Raw genomic sequence first — 15765 nt, 5'->3', positions numbered from 1 at the left:
TATACTTAAACCTCAGCCTTGTCGGCAGCGCGGTAGCTCGCACCCGAGCATCATTCCACACAATTTTACAAACTCGACGGGATTGATGCACGAGATTGGGCACAGGTAGGATAGATATTCTCGCGAAATGCATACTGTCGGGGTCGAGAGCCTCGGGGGAAAGGAGAGAGCGAGATGATCGCGACGGGAGAGGAACGAGCGGCCGGCAACGAGGACAAAGGATCGCGTCGACGCCCCGCCGGTTCCGAAGTGCATCTACGATATCATCTACCCGTGTTCTCTCCGCGTTATGCTTATGCTCGTGCATACGTAAGAGCCAGCGTTGTCACTGCGCTTTATCCGCGCGTCTGGCGCGCAAACTGCGCGAGCCGGAGGTCACTCTGTATGATCTACAGCCCCAGGATTCCAAGGAGGAGCTGCGACAATCCACTTACCGGCTACCGCGTTGATCTTCTACCCGTCGTCGTTGCAGCCGTATTCGCGTTCAATGCAAAAAAATAACGGGGGAGCAAACGCATTTGTAAAGCTGGAGATTAGAATTACTGATAGGAATTCGATGAAGTACAGATTTCGACGCCTTTCCGGACGCATGAAAGTAATATTTATGTTTCGTTCGCGTGCGACACAATTCCGGTGATTGATATGTCAGGTATGTGCTCGCATCCACGTTTTGCAGCGAAAAGTTCAATTTGTCAAATTTTAATCTGTTATGATTCCCGGTTATATTTCGAACGAAACAGAGACGCCCTCGATCGCGTATATCCCGCGAAAAAACATGCAAGTCGCGTTACATCTCCACGTTGCCATCTCTCCAGTTTCGAAAAAGATTGGTAGTATTGGTAGCTGGAAGAAGGAAAAATTTTCGATAAGTCGCTCTAAATTTCTCTCTAAAAGTCGCCAAAGGTGGCAACCATGGTTGTGACTCTTAAAGAAGCATTCGCATATTGCGTGACGTCGCGCGAGGCAATAATGGAGATGGAATGTGTTTGTTTTTATTTCTTCTATGCATCACCGCGAGCCACTTTGTTCTTCATAAGCGGAAACGTAAACAGGATTTCTTCCAAGCGAAACATTGAGAGGTGTACCTTACTTTCAAGAACTCGATCAGTAAATATCAACGAGATGCTCCGAGCATTAAAACTGCGCAACGTGATTTATATGGGTACAGTATCAGAAATTATAAAAATAATTTAATTAATGCGATAAAAGTACATTGCTGAATCACCTCCGAAACTGACATCAAAATTTGTAACACAATTACTAACATTGGCTCTTGAGACTTACTTAATTTATGTTAACTAAGGTAATTTATGTTAACTACCCAGTAAACATAAAGTTATATGTAACTTACCTGTTAGTTGTAATTTCCCACTCAACAATATAACCGTAATGTAACACGTGTGTTATGTTGCAGTTATATTGTTGAGTAGGAAATTACAACTAATAGGTAAGTTACATATAACTGAGTAAGGTATCTAGTTAATTTCATGGAATCAAAATGGCGTAATTTGTATAAAAAATATTTGAATACTAAATTTATTTTAATGATAATATTCATAAGGATCCCACACACTTCTTATGAAGAAACCGGCTTCTATCGAATTGGCTAAATTTTTTTATATGTTGTTGCTTTTATGATATTGATCAAAAGTCTCAATAACTCCAGAAATTACTGATTAAAATTGTATATTTTACAGAAATTGTGTTTCTCTTACATAAGATCACTAATTTTTTTGTACTTTTTAGATCCTTTCTGCAACCTTCCAGCCTTCTTTAGGACTTTTTTAACAAACCAAATCTAAAAAAGCCTAGTCTGAAAGAGATAGACTAGTAATGTTTCAATGATTCCTATATTATTATATCCAGGTCATTAACTAATAACTATAAAAGTTGAGCTTTTTTGAGGTCATGCTCATTGAAAAGTTATGCTCTTTTGATCAATATCATAAAAGCAGCCACATATAAAAACTTTTGACAGAAACTGGTTTCTTTATAAAATATGCAAGATTCTTTGCAGATGTAACATAGAGAATACGGAGAGAATATAGAGATAGGTCAATGCAAATAGATCGAAAGGATAATGCAAATTTCATGTTTTCTGTGACTTACGAAGATCCCTTAAAATTGCATCACAAAGGAATCACGTTTTACTTACAATGAATAACGTTAGCGAGTAAACAGTAAATTCGTGCTGGACCCAACAACGGAGACATATAGCGTATTCTCTTTATCTCCTTTTTGCCGTATAAAGCGATGATAGGGTCGCGGGGGCAATATATACGACGTATATATATATTCGTCCGTAATTGGAGCGCGTCGCTCAGCGAATCGACTGTGATATAAAACGAAGAACCGTATAAAGACCGTACTTTGGTTGGTTTTTGCGCGTGGTTTTTAGCCGTCGTACCTCCGGTGGTCTCGTTAGACTGGACGATGGGAGGTCCGGAAGATATCCGCCGCCGTTGTATACGCGTTCGCGTTTACTCCACGTACCAGATCACCTCGCGGAATCCCTAGATAGATCGATCTTCTGTGAGACATCGTCTCACTATAAAAGTGTCAGAAAACGAATATCCGTTCAATATGAGCTTTACTTAGATCATTAGATACTGGTAATTTCTTCATACGTACCGTTTTATTAAAGTTTACTAAAACCGTTATAATTCCTTAGATATTCGTATGTAATACAATTAAATTACAAACTGCTACCTTTTGATTCGTTTTGTTATATATATTTACATATTTTATATTATATATGTATATTTATTTCGCTTCCTTACTTCAAAAGTGATAATTCATTAATTATATTCAAAAGTTTCCCAGAAAAAGGAAAAAATTTATTTTTTAACTCGACAGGAAATTAATGGTTGCGTTCAGCAGAAAAAGCAGCATTGCAACTGTTATAAAATTTTTTAATATAATTGGTCTTGTCCTTAGTTTCTCACTAGATCTAAGTGTATAAACCAATCATATCCAAGAATTTTACAAAAGTTGCAAAGTTGCTTTTTCTACTGAACGCAGCCATTGACTAATCACAAATAATATTGGCAAAAAAACTATATTCTTAATAATACATAATTAATTGCCATTTTCGTTTTATAACTTTTAAAAATTATTCTTTTTAAGTTACCTATGTCGATTTTGACGATTTCTTTTAAATCATCTTTTTACAGTTGTGACGATTTGTAAATTAGTTTACTTTTGACTGATAAGATAACATTTATTTAACTCTTTCATGATAACTTGGAAATTACGTTTTATAAATTGTGTCACTTTCGAAGTAAGGGAACGATTTATCACAACAAATATATATTTTCGAGGATATTTTCTATTTCGATGCATGATGTATATATGAGATATCGCCAAGTGGACACTCAAAAACAGTTAATTATGTCAAATGAGAAGCGTTGAGGGCAGATGGGACCCAGCTGAAAACGCAAATAATATCAGGAATGTAAAGCATTTTGTTAGGGGAAATTATAGCTCCTAATGAATCGAAGGGATCTAAAAAAACGTGGAGTCTCGCTGGTGAAGGAAGCGAGTACGGAAGTTATCGGACCGCACGATCTAGCCTACCGTTTAGCCAGCAGAGTATTAGAAGTTGTCACAGGTGCTCGCCCGTATACCACGCTCCACGTACGCTCGTACATACGTACGTACGCACGCACGCACGCACGCACGCACGCTAAGAAAACGGGCGAAGATTCTCTCAAGGGGAGCCGCGTGTGTATATTTGGGTTTCCCACAGTTTTGCACACGATTTTTGCCATCCCGCCTCGCGCCGGCGTTTGCCGACGGGCAGACGGAAGCCATCGCGAACTTCAAAGATTCACGATCGGGGTGCCTCGAGTGGTATAGGCAATGCATATTATCATGGTGCCTACCTAGTCGAGGCCGACGTGTTCTCGGCGGCCGACGTCCTCGGCAGCGCGTGCATACAAAGTCGAGGACTCGGCCAACACTCCAACGGCAGCGCGTTTATCGTCGAAGACCGGCGGTCCGAACAAAGTGCACCTCGCCGATGCGGCTAATGGCAATCTTGTTTTATGCCGGGCGGCTTGTCGCGCGACAAAAATCGTTTGCACGTAAGCCAGATTACTTATTACCCAGAGACGTGTGTCAACCTTGTGGACCGAGACACCCGATTCCCTCGCGCTGTAAAAAAATCTGATAGCGAATTCACTTGGACGCATATTAAAGCTGTTGAACATTGATCTACCCAAGCAGCAAAGCAGGGCATTTTGACAAAATCAAAGTCATATCGCTCTAATTAAGTGAAAAATTACCAATTCTCGACATAAAAAATGTCTTAAAGGTCAAATATCGTTTGAAATCTTGTATATACGTCGAAAATTACGAAGTTTAAATCTACGAAATGCCTTCAAAGTTCAGTGACTTTAAAGTTACACATTAGCTTATAAATGACCAAATTTTTATCAAACATGCGCCTTCAGAGTCGATTCAACTTATAAGTTAAAATTAGAATTTCGTTTGAAGGAAATGTAACCTGGTTGTATTATCTAATTTCAACCTCGTAGGCGATATGACTTAATATGTCATAATTATCTAATTTTTGCCTTATATAAGTCCTTTGTGTTTGACTTGACTAATAGGAAATATTTAAGTCACGAAATGAACCTCGCGCTCGTGCTGGAAGCTAACTATACAGTTAATATTACCACGGAAAATGACCTATGAGGGAAATTGGTCTAATTCCTATTCATTATTGACCAAAGAATTCTCGAAAGATCGCTCGATCAGGGAGAACGCGTTTTTCTTTCTGCGTTAAGGGCCTCTTTCACAAACTCCGATTAACGCTAATCGATGTTAGCTCAATTACCGCGATTACCACTGTGAGAATTAAACACAGAAGAGGAAGAGAGAGGAGACGTTCTGATACATTAAACTGATATTGGCACTTCTACGTAGATAACTTCTATGAGTTAATTGTCGATTAATTTAACCAGAAGTTGGTGAAAAAGGCCTTGAGTGTTACTGTTGTAAATTTCTATTTCACGCTACTTTTAATGCAGGTGCGAGATTGTAACATTTTTATTGTGCTAAGTGCAAAATATATTGTTGTCAAATAATTAACGATTAATTAATTATTGTTTAAATTATTTGTTTTTGGAGGCACGTTGGTTTTAGTGAAGTAAAATAAAAATCTGTACAGAAAATCTTCTTTCGCACTTATATTTCTATCACATATTGAGCGATATCGAGCGTCAGTTTCTAAACTGACGTGGAGATGGACTGTTAATATTTTATTTCGATCTTTCATGGCTAGTTGGAACCATATCACGCATATGTTATATGGCTGTAGCATAGTTACTCGCCTAGATAGAATTATTAGGATTGTGCAGCGCTGCCATCTTTAGATGTCTCGACGAGCTGAATCGCCAAAAGAAGAGAGGGCACAAGTTAGTCAGAATTAGGTCAAAATTGCCAAAATATTAAATTGCAAAATTGCCGATATTCGACCTTCTTCTAGATTTATTTGATCAAATCCGACTATGACTTATAAGACGAAATCCTTACCTAATTTAGACTATAAAATTACATCAACTTTATTCTCCACTTATCTTCTTTCGACATCGATTTGACATAAAATGGGCTTAGTCGAACAGATTTTATAACCTATCAGAAGGTCGAATAGACGTAATTTCGCCCTATTTTGCTACTTGGATAATTTGAGCTAAAAGTAAAAAAGAAATATTTTGAATTATAAAATTTTTATGAGCACAAATAAGTGAAGAAGATATATTTAATCAAAGTAGATTTTGATGTCTAATAATATTTTTGCGTAAATTTTTATAATATCCAGTTCAAATTTATTAGGCACCCGCTTTGATCGAATATAGCTTTCATTTATTTGTGTTAAACAATTCTCGATCGATTTTTGTTTAACGTTTTTATCAGACAGCAATAAAATGTATTAAAGATTTTACGGTTTAATTCAGTTTAACTTATATATATATTTCAATATTTATATTAAATATACATTTTTATATCGATTTGTGGACAATAGCTTTAATCTGTATCAGTGCATTAGTGCATTCAACCGAATTCGCTATAAATTTTACATAAAAACTGTCGTGATAATTTTCGCGCTTTTTGCTACTATTGATCGTTTTAAAAAAATCTCTTCGCGTACGAGCAGATACTCTGGTCATTAGAATTAATTTTCAACACGATTCCACGATGACATTTATTGATTGACGTTTATTGAAAACAAATTTCGACGGTGCGACGATGTCATTTCAAGTAGAGTTTCGTTCCGCGGTAATCCAGTGATATAATTGCTGCGCAGCGATCGTTTAAGATTCAATCACCAAGTATCGATACGAGAGCGTTCGAACCGGATTGCTAAATTACAAACATTTATATGCGACTCCATCAATCATCGGCCCCGACGCGGGCGAGCTCTGAGTTGCATGGAACTGCACCACGCGATGATAACGACTGACAAGTGTCGAGTATTAGTAACGTTTTAAGCGTGCGTCAGTCAGCGTTGAAGTAACGAGGGAATTAAAATGCGAGAAGTAAAAAAAAAAAGAAAAAAGAATAGCTGAACAATCGTCGAGGTAAATCGATGGAAAAGGCTCGAACGTGCAAGGGAGGGATTCAAAGTACCATCGAACGAATCGTGTCGCTGTCAGTAACGACGCATTAACGTGTTCATATCGCATTCCTACCCTTCGTTCGTTCGATTACATCGCACTCACATCCTGTACGTATATTCGTTCATCCTCCCCGTAATTCGATACACTTTTCCTCCGTTACTGAGACACCCCTGTAAACTCATGTAAAATATTCGCGATCGGAGCAGATACGAGGGAGCAACGTACTGGTCACTATATACTTCGTGGAGGGATACTTTTTTTTTATTGGTACAACATTTCCTTCTCCTTATCTCACGCGCGATGCCTAAACTTTACCGAGCTCCGCAAATTGCTCCAATTAGTATATCAGCATTACAAAATGACGAGTCCAAAGTTTCCTCGACAATGTCATACACGGAAAGAAATAATTCTGTTATCAAAATAATTATAGGACACTCAAGCTGATTACTAGAATGTCAAAACTGTTTGCAGCTTTGCTCATCGTGCTTGCGTTTTATGCATACTTTTTCTGCTGATCCAATAAAATTCTTTTCAATATCTACTTAAATTTTTAGATACTTTGACAAAATCGTTTTCTCCATATAATTGTGAAATAAATATAAAGGAGATAGAGATATACATATGTATAAAATATAGTATAAACTCACTCTTAAGAAATTATTTATTTTACTTGTTTTATTAATAAGAAGTTGGGCCAACATTTGCTTTTAATATTATAACATTCTATCCTTATTGGAATAGTCATATAATGCTTGAATAAGTAATTATCAATAAAATGTTGTACTATTCTTTTAGCAAACATCTTTCAGTTTCTCATATAAATGATATCGAGTAGGAAATTTTCTTCTCACTCTACTTTCTGAAATTGCCCTCTTTTTCCGAAACTTCAACATCTTTCCTGGCAAACGCAACCGTCTGATTTAAATATCATTTGCAGTTTTTTTAAAGAGCAGAATGAGAAATAGATTCCTCTTTCAATATCTTTTGAGTAATTAGATGTTCTGCTAGAAGAACGATACAATATTGCACGGTAGCATTTACTACATTATTTAAGCATGTATAATTCTATTCCAACAAGGATAGAATCTACATAAAAGACAAAAAGTAGATTAATTCCTTATTACAAATAAAACAAGAAGATAAGCATATATTTCAGATGTTTATATTATTTCATCTATATTCCCTGTAAATCGTACACATTCTCGTATCACAAGGGGCGCCATCAAAGAAGATAAGCTTTGCTGCGATTCCAATATCCTCCTGAATCTCAGCACTTGGGCATCTCGTCGAATTCCCGCGGTCAGCTCGGGCTCGAAGGAAGGAACGCGGGGTTAAGCGGGTCGGGATATAAGTGAAATCGCAATAATTACCGGCGGCACGGATCACAAATCCCGCAGTACGGTAGTTGGTAGGCGGGATGGTCTACCAACGGACGCATACAGGTATTATACGCAAGCTCTTTGTCGGGGGAGGGGGCCTCGGAGGAGGGGTACGGTTTATATTGGCGCCACCTCCTGCACGGTTAAGCGAGCGACTAGGGCAGACTTACGCCTTACACCTCTCTCTCTTCTTCTCATTCTATCTCTCTTTCTCCCTCACACCCCAACCGCTGTCATTCTCACCCTCTCACACACTCGCGTTCTCTCTTCCTCTTTCTCTATCTCCTGCTCCCTCTATTCTCCTCTCCCCCCTCTCTCTCATCGGCGACGACCCTCTCTCGTCTCTCTCGCCGCGCGCGCTCTGATGCTGCACAACTCCCGCTCGCTGGCTAACCCAACCTAACCCGCGGGCGAACTTCATTCCACGCCGACTGACCACCACCGACGGCCGTCGTCGTGTCCTCGACGCCGCCGTCGTCGTCGCCGCCTCGTCGTTCGTCATAGAACGCGGTCACGCGACACGTCAATTTCGTCGTCGACGAATCGGTGTGCTACGTAGTACTGACGTACGTGGAGATCTCTTCTTCTCTTTCTTCTTCTTGGCGGTGGTGCACCGGCCACCCGGTGTGTCACGCCGATATTGTTGTGACTGGGATACGTGACTGGATTTTTTGAAAGTGACTGTGCCTAATAGTATCTCCCTCTCAATTATACTTCGCGCGTACACGATTGTGTATCAGAGAAATTAAGAAGACGTGTCATAAAAGCAGGGGGACAGGAAGTCCGGCTCACCCCGTTCTCCACGGGGGAGGACCCGTCCAGAAGGCGAAGGGACGGAGGAAGACTCGACCATGGACATGTCCGAAGACTGTTGGGATCACGTGGGACTACTCCAAGAGGTCTCCGCCGCGGAACCACCCCCGCCACCACCCGCTTCCGACTTCTTAATGCATCATCAAGAGGTAAGTGCTCTCTTCTTTCATCTTCTGTTGTAAACTGCGCTTTAACGTGCTCTGCAACGCTTGTAAAATTCGAATTTAAGAGACTCAAAGTCCGTCGAATGAATTGGCAAGCAAGAACGAAAAGCGCGGGAAGAGCAAAGTGTACAGTAAATATAAGATATATCACACATATCAGACGAGATAACTGCATTATTAGAAAAATCATTAGATAATTCTTCAATCGTCGCAATGTGAACAAAATCGGAATAGCATTATTTGTAAATCAGTCTGTTTTTTCATTGCAGCGTGTAAAGAAATGTTTGTTTTGATCTTTCATTTATAAAATGGGAAAATTATAATAGCCATTACAGTAGCACTGCAACAGTGTCGTATTTTGAAACAAAGATATAGGATAACAAAATAATGAATTATTATAAATTATTTAAAAATTTTACAACTTTCTCTCTTAAATAAGACAAGTCTTATTTTGAAAAAAAAAAAAAAAAAACTACAAGATTTAAAAAAATAGACTTCCGTCCTCTAAAAGTTAGCAATGTGATTTGTTAATTCGTAATATGAGGAACCTACGTCGAATTAAAGCGAAGAAAAACTAAGCTAAATCAGCGGATTGTTCCGTGTGTGAGTAGGTTATATGTAATCGTATCCTCTTTTACTTAAACACACTTCGACAATTTCGGTATTTGTAGGCAGAGGTCTATCATTTTCCGCGTAAACTTGTTTTATTGGCGTAAACACCCTGAAGAACCTATTTATCCAGTACGCCTGGAGGGCTACGCGTATTTGCGTCAGATAGCTCTTTTTAATAAAACGCACGGCTATACACGTCGTGGGGGATTCCGGTGTGGAAACCATTATTATAATGATATGGCGGGACGCGCTGATTTCATTCAGTGAAAACGATTGCGACACGTACGTCACACGAGGATCGAGGAACGTATATTTAATTACGCCGCTCTTGGCTATCCCAGTCCCCGTAGCTTCCGTAACTTCTTCGGCATGCTAATTATAATACATCATTATTATCGAGCGCCATTTTGATTTACTTCAATGAAGGATCTTTATCCTTCAATCTTCCGACCACCATGGCGATCCTGCTGCGACCGTATAGTTTAATGATTTAATGACGCGGACACGTTGCTTATAAATTCGTATCTCTTCCGTCAATGTTTTACCTCTCAAGAATAAAAGATAATATATATAATATTCAGGGATGCAGTCTCAGAGCTAAATAATACGATACGTTTATGAAGGATCTCTTTGCATAATCACGCGTTTAACATTTCTTTATCCCGTTAGACAAATGTAAGAGATATACTCTTAAACTCGCAAACTGTATTCCGGACACCCCGTATATCGGGTCGTAATTAAGAGACCGAAATGAGGCTCTCACGAGAAGCCGAAGCGATCGAACCGCGAGCTCGGCAACATTCCAGTAGTAGGCTAAGTATTGAGGTAGAAGGCACCTGGATAGTCGTGGCGATTTCTCTGTTTGTTTAAGTTTACAGCAAATTAGTAATAATCATGTGGGACCACCTGTCATCGATTGGTCCGGTGCTAGAGGAGCGGGGGGGTGAGATTTATATGTTATTATATCTATGTTACCTGTGCGAAGGGGCGAGACGCAGAAAAAGAATCGTCCTTAAAATGATCGACGAACCGAAGGACCCCGTTCTTTCCCTGTCTTTCTCTCTCCCTCTCTTTCTCGGCGGGACAGCATGAGTCCACGGGGCGTTGGTTACGATGCCCTGTAATCATATCCAAAATTATAGGCATTTAGTTGGGCATGAATGAGCGGATAGAAAAGTTTAAGAAGATATCGGTGGCATCGGCGCGTCAGAGGCGCGTGCAGGGCCTCGGCCTCCGTTTCCTTTATTCCCCTCCCGTGTCCCCGTCCCTACCGTTTGTTCGTCGCCGGTTTCTAGAGGCACCTGCACCTTCGCCGCCCCGATCGGAGCTCAGATTCACCTCCGATACAGGACGCCCTTCCTGGCATCCTTCCTTCCGCTGCGCAGTCATGTTATACATGTGCACGCGTGAATCCCGAAACACGACGATCGACTATAATCCGTCATGCACGATGACAATAACTGTCGTATATATCGCACGTCGTGCCGTCATTAGTAAAATCAGAGCATCATAATAATCATAATAAATTATAGTAAAATCAGAGCTTTCTCAGAAGAAATTACTATTCTAAAAAAATTCAATCTCTTCGAATTTTTTATTTGAAGAGATATCGAAATATATTTTATACAGCATTATTGTAATTATAACAAATCATAGTACAACCAGAACATCCCTCGAAAGATCTTACCGCTCCAGGAATGTAATCTTTTTGAATTTTTGATTTAAAAAAGAAATGTTAATTAATGTTATCTAGAATTTTTAAATGAAATTTCGACCGATTTTAATTATATTATTTTATAAGTTAACAAATGTTGACACACAAATTCAAAAAACCGACTATGTGTCATTCTGTTATGATAGCACTAACACTCAATAGCAAAGCTAGTGATGAGAAATCAAAGATTGCAATTCAATCAAATCTTATTGAGTACTATGCAAATGTATAACAGAATAGATGCTCCCACGAAGAAAAATTTAGACGATTCATTAATAGAATGCAAGTGACAACGAGATGCATCGTGCTAATTTCATAATTAAGAGCACTGTCTACCTGCCAATGCCTCTGGCTGTGTCACAATGACACGATCGGACAATCGGCGACATGTAGCCGGTACCTTGTTAAAACGAGATACGAAGACACGATGGCGTCTTCGCGCGAAAAGGATTAAAGTAAGCGATCGGTCCAATTAAAATACGGCTGGAGACCATCCCTTGCATCGTGTCCAACACGTGACAAATGCGCGCACGGCGTGTCCCAGCTGCGGCATTGAAAAATGTCGGCGCGCCGAAATATAGACTGCTAATCGAATCGCACCTGCGTCGCAAAAGCTTCAAGGCTTCGTCTTGAAAGCTGGTTTCGCGGGACTGATGCTCAAGCATCGTTCGACTCACGTATAAGTTTCCCACGACGGGCGGGAAGGCGGGCCCAGCTTGGGGCCCGTGTGAGAATCTGGTCTTATTACTCGCGTACAGGAAACACAGACGATCGACCATTGATTTTCGTATTCCTCCGACGTATACGCTCACTGCTACCTGTTCTTCCTCTCTCATTTCTTTCTATTTTTTTTTCCACGGGTTTTATATGATGTAGTCATAGATCGTAGCTTAAATCCGAATCCCCGTAGCTCCCGCGCACGCGACATTCCATCGTGTTCGATGGCCCTCGAATCCTCGAGTTCCCGTTCACACCGAAAATCGTGAATTCCGAGGTGAAGCGAACCCCGAGCGGATTCCCGAAGACGCGAGCACGTACGCGCTTCGTGAGAGAACTCGGCCGATTCGTCGCCGATAACGGCGTCGCGCGTCCCGCTTCCGAATTACCCGGTTCTGCTGGGTATTCTACGCTAGTCGCGAAGAAAAACGTAGACCGGGACGAGAGAATCAAAGCGATAGAGCATGTGGTTTGCCCGGCACGTTCGTGTCGGACGAGCGAAGCGTCGATACGAGGCGCGGTAGAACGCAGGCATGAACGATTTGCGAAGCATCGTATCCGAGGGGCTTTGAAGGAATTTCAATTCGTACGGCGAAGAGTTAGACGGCATAAGTCTTCCTCCCGTTCTCCTTCTCCTTCGTGTAATTGATGTAAGTCGCGTGTTACGACTAAATTCCAATGCTTGAATGCGCTCGATGCATGGCGACGATTGTTCGGACACCTTTTTTATGTTCCTGACTACTCGTGTAACTGCTTGCAGACTGCCAATCATGATCGTGGGAAATAATATTTGGCGACTGTTATGCGGTGTTAAAAACTATTTTGCATATAATGATGAGATAATTATAATGTTGCGCTTACTACCTTGTTTTCTTAGGGCGCCTGTTAATTTCGTATTAATGAATATTACTCGCGCGCTCGTTAATTATATTCTATTATATTCCGCGAACGCACGCTCGGTATATAAATATGATTATATCGTTAATTTTATTCTAACCACGCGGTAATTTTCCCAGCTACAGTATACGTTATTAAAATCTAACATTGTTTTGGAAAATATAAACATCTGTTTATTAATTATAACATCATTATAGAATGCCAAGAAAAGAATTTTTCTGTTTTTTATCTCGATGTTTTTCAAAATCAGCTAATTTACAATGTTACATTCACTCCAAGAAAGACGGTAACTATTAAACTTTCTACCCTGTCTATTTACGATTTAATATTCCACACGAGGAAGGAAAGGTTTTCGTACTATTCTAAGGGGGAAGAAACCTGACTGAACGCTTAGCCCTCTTGAGAACCCAGTTTGATGACATCGCTTTTTCCGAGGCGACTCGTTGCAAGGTTCACACGGCCATGCATTCCGTACTTTTGTCGCACTTTGTCGCGCGCGGGATACGCACTTGTTGTGTAAGCACTTGTCGCCATCCTTCCTGCTTCTATCCAGGACGACGTCCTTCCATCGTCGTTCCCCTTCATCATCATCGTCGTCGTCGTCGTCGTTGTCCTCATCGTTTGATTTCTGTCGCTTACAAGTCCGAATGGAGCTTCCTCGGGCACACGTGACACGTGCGTCCCGCATCGACCGGACACGTGCAGGGCGCAATGTCGCTATCGAGCGCGACGAACTCACGATACCCTAATGGTTATGGTTACAGACCACGTCGACGCCCGTATTTTCTCTTCGTCCCGTCGCTCATCTCGAATACATCACCGCAACAGCGATACATTAGGCAGGGGGTGTGAATAATGATTGTGTTTGAGGTCTAAAGTTAATACTTTCAAAAGGGGCTCCCATAACCAATTGAATCCTGCATTCTACGAAATATACGTGATTCTGAACGAATTATTTATAAAACAAAATTCCTACAAGATTTGTACAACGTTAGAAGCTTAAATTTTGGCCCATTAGCTGGAAACAGGCAATAGGCACAAGCAATAGGCACAAGCAATAGGCAACAGGGAATAACGATCCAATCAGAGTTCTGGGATATAATATCGAACTTATACCCAAGAGCTTTGATTGGACGGCTCGTTATTCCCTGTTGCATGTGCCTATTGCCTGTGTCTATTGTGTTTCCAGCTTTATTTTATTTCGTTAGTCCTGAAACACAATAGGTGTAGTAAGTCTTAAGCCTTAAGGAATTAATCAATCACAGTCGAATGAGAAGAATACTCGACTATAAGTCCGGATCTACAATAGGTGTTTTAAGACTTAAGCCATAAGAAACTGACCAATTACAGTCGAATCCGAGGGGAATAATCGATTGTGATTCGCCCATTTCTTATGGCTTAAGGCTGAAAACCCTATTGTAGATTCGGGGTAATTGGTCAATTTCTTAAGGCTTAAGACTTCCTACACCTATTATCTTTCGGGACTTACCCTAATGTCTGCGCAATAATTCTTCACATTAGAACGTCGAGAGTGAGACTTTCGACAACCTTCTGGGAATTCGGAAACGTCCGAGTCGACGGAAGTACCGGAGTGCGCGAGGCAAAGGAAACAATCGACCACTTGTTGCTGAAAAGATTGTATCGAGTATTCGCAAGAGAGTCTCGTATAGGCTAGATTAAAAAACGGTATACTTATAGGCATACCTTTTTTTTCTCGCGAGCAACCGCTATGCTTCGTCAAGTTCCGACGTTATATCGGCGGGGATCCGCTGCGGCCGATGAAACGGCCCGATACGTTTAAAGGCGCTCGCCGTTTCGTAACGGAAGTAATCACGCGGCTAAGAACAAGGATTGCTGGATTATAGACGTGGCGCACGAGAGAAGCTTTTCTTTTGTGTCACCAGTAGACCGCGGCAGCTCGCTCTCACGCGAGAATAAATTCGGCGGACCGTAAAGAACCACCGCTTTCGAATCGCGTCAGTAGCGGTAATAAAAATATTTTTTGTGCCCCGTGAAGTACACTAACTTCAGCAACTACTGAATCAGTGAATCGCTCATCCCTCTGCACTGTTAGATATCAAACCGCAAGCCTGGTGGTAGCCTAATCCTTCGAATTAATAATATAAGAGTTAAATAATATTTTGTAGTTAATCTTAGTAATATTTTGTAATATTGTGTTAATTTCCATGTGCGTCAAAATGTAAATCAATCCATTTTATGATTGTGCTTAGTTTCAAAGTAAACAACATTATAATTTAATTTCAATTTGTTAAATTAATGACATTGCGAAGGAACAGACAACTTATAGAAATTAAAAATAACTCAAATTATGAATATAGTTTGACATTATTAAATTAACAGTGTGGTTGAAATGTTTATACGAGAGAGGTGTATTACATTAGAATTTATTTCTTAACAATTCATATATTTATTAACCTTAAGTACAAGACAATAATCATATTAACATTTCTACAATCATTAAAAATACATATTTAATTACAGCACTTATCCAATGTGACAGCATTAATCTTTTCAATCAATCAAGATAGTGTCAATGACTGATATGTTCTTGATAATCAAAAGCGCTTTTAGGCTATTTTTGAATAAGTTATTCTATTTTTACCCTAAATTTGCACAAGGCAGGGAGATGAAAACTGAACAACCACGTTTTCAAAGCACACTCTCTTGGAGACGACGTCAAAAGTTTTCGTCATCGATGTAAACGGCAAGTTGGCTTTCGCTGAGGAAGGGGGAGGGAGGATTCGTTCTAATTGAACAACCCTCGGTCGACCGACACGCTTCGCTACAAGGGTAGATTTATCTCAACGTTAGTGCGCGTTAGTGTG

General features: G+C 40.3%; 1 protein-coding gene across 5 annotated transcripts in view; it reads right to left on the bottom strand.

Moving 5' to 3' along the window:
• sowah (ankyrin repeat domain family member sosondowah) overlaps positions 1 to 10635 on the bottom strand; it is a 127334-nt gene extending 116699 nt beyond the window's left edge. For all 5 annotated transcript variants that reach the window (XR_001936568.1, XR_001936569.1, XM_018445896.1 and 2 more), the window contains exon 1: positions 10567 to 10635. The gene's annotated coding sequence lies outside the window, so the exon portion shown is untranslated. The remainder of the gene's footprint in view (positions 1 to 10566) is intronic.
• Between the last annotated feature and the right edge of the window lie 5130 nt (positions 10636 to 15765).

Source organism: Mycetomoellerius zeteki, unplaced genomic scaffold (genome assembly GCF_001594055.1).
Source record: "Mycetomoellerius zeteki isolate Tzet28-1 unplaced genomic scaffold, Tzet1.0 scaffold168, whole genome shotgun sequence".
Lineage (NCBI taxonomy): Eukaryota > Metazoa > Arthropoda > Insecta > Hymenoptera > Formicidae > Mycetomoellerius > Mycetomoellerius zeteki.
This window is presented reverse-complemented; position numbering and strand designations above follow the sequence as displayed.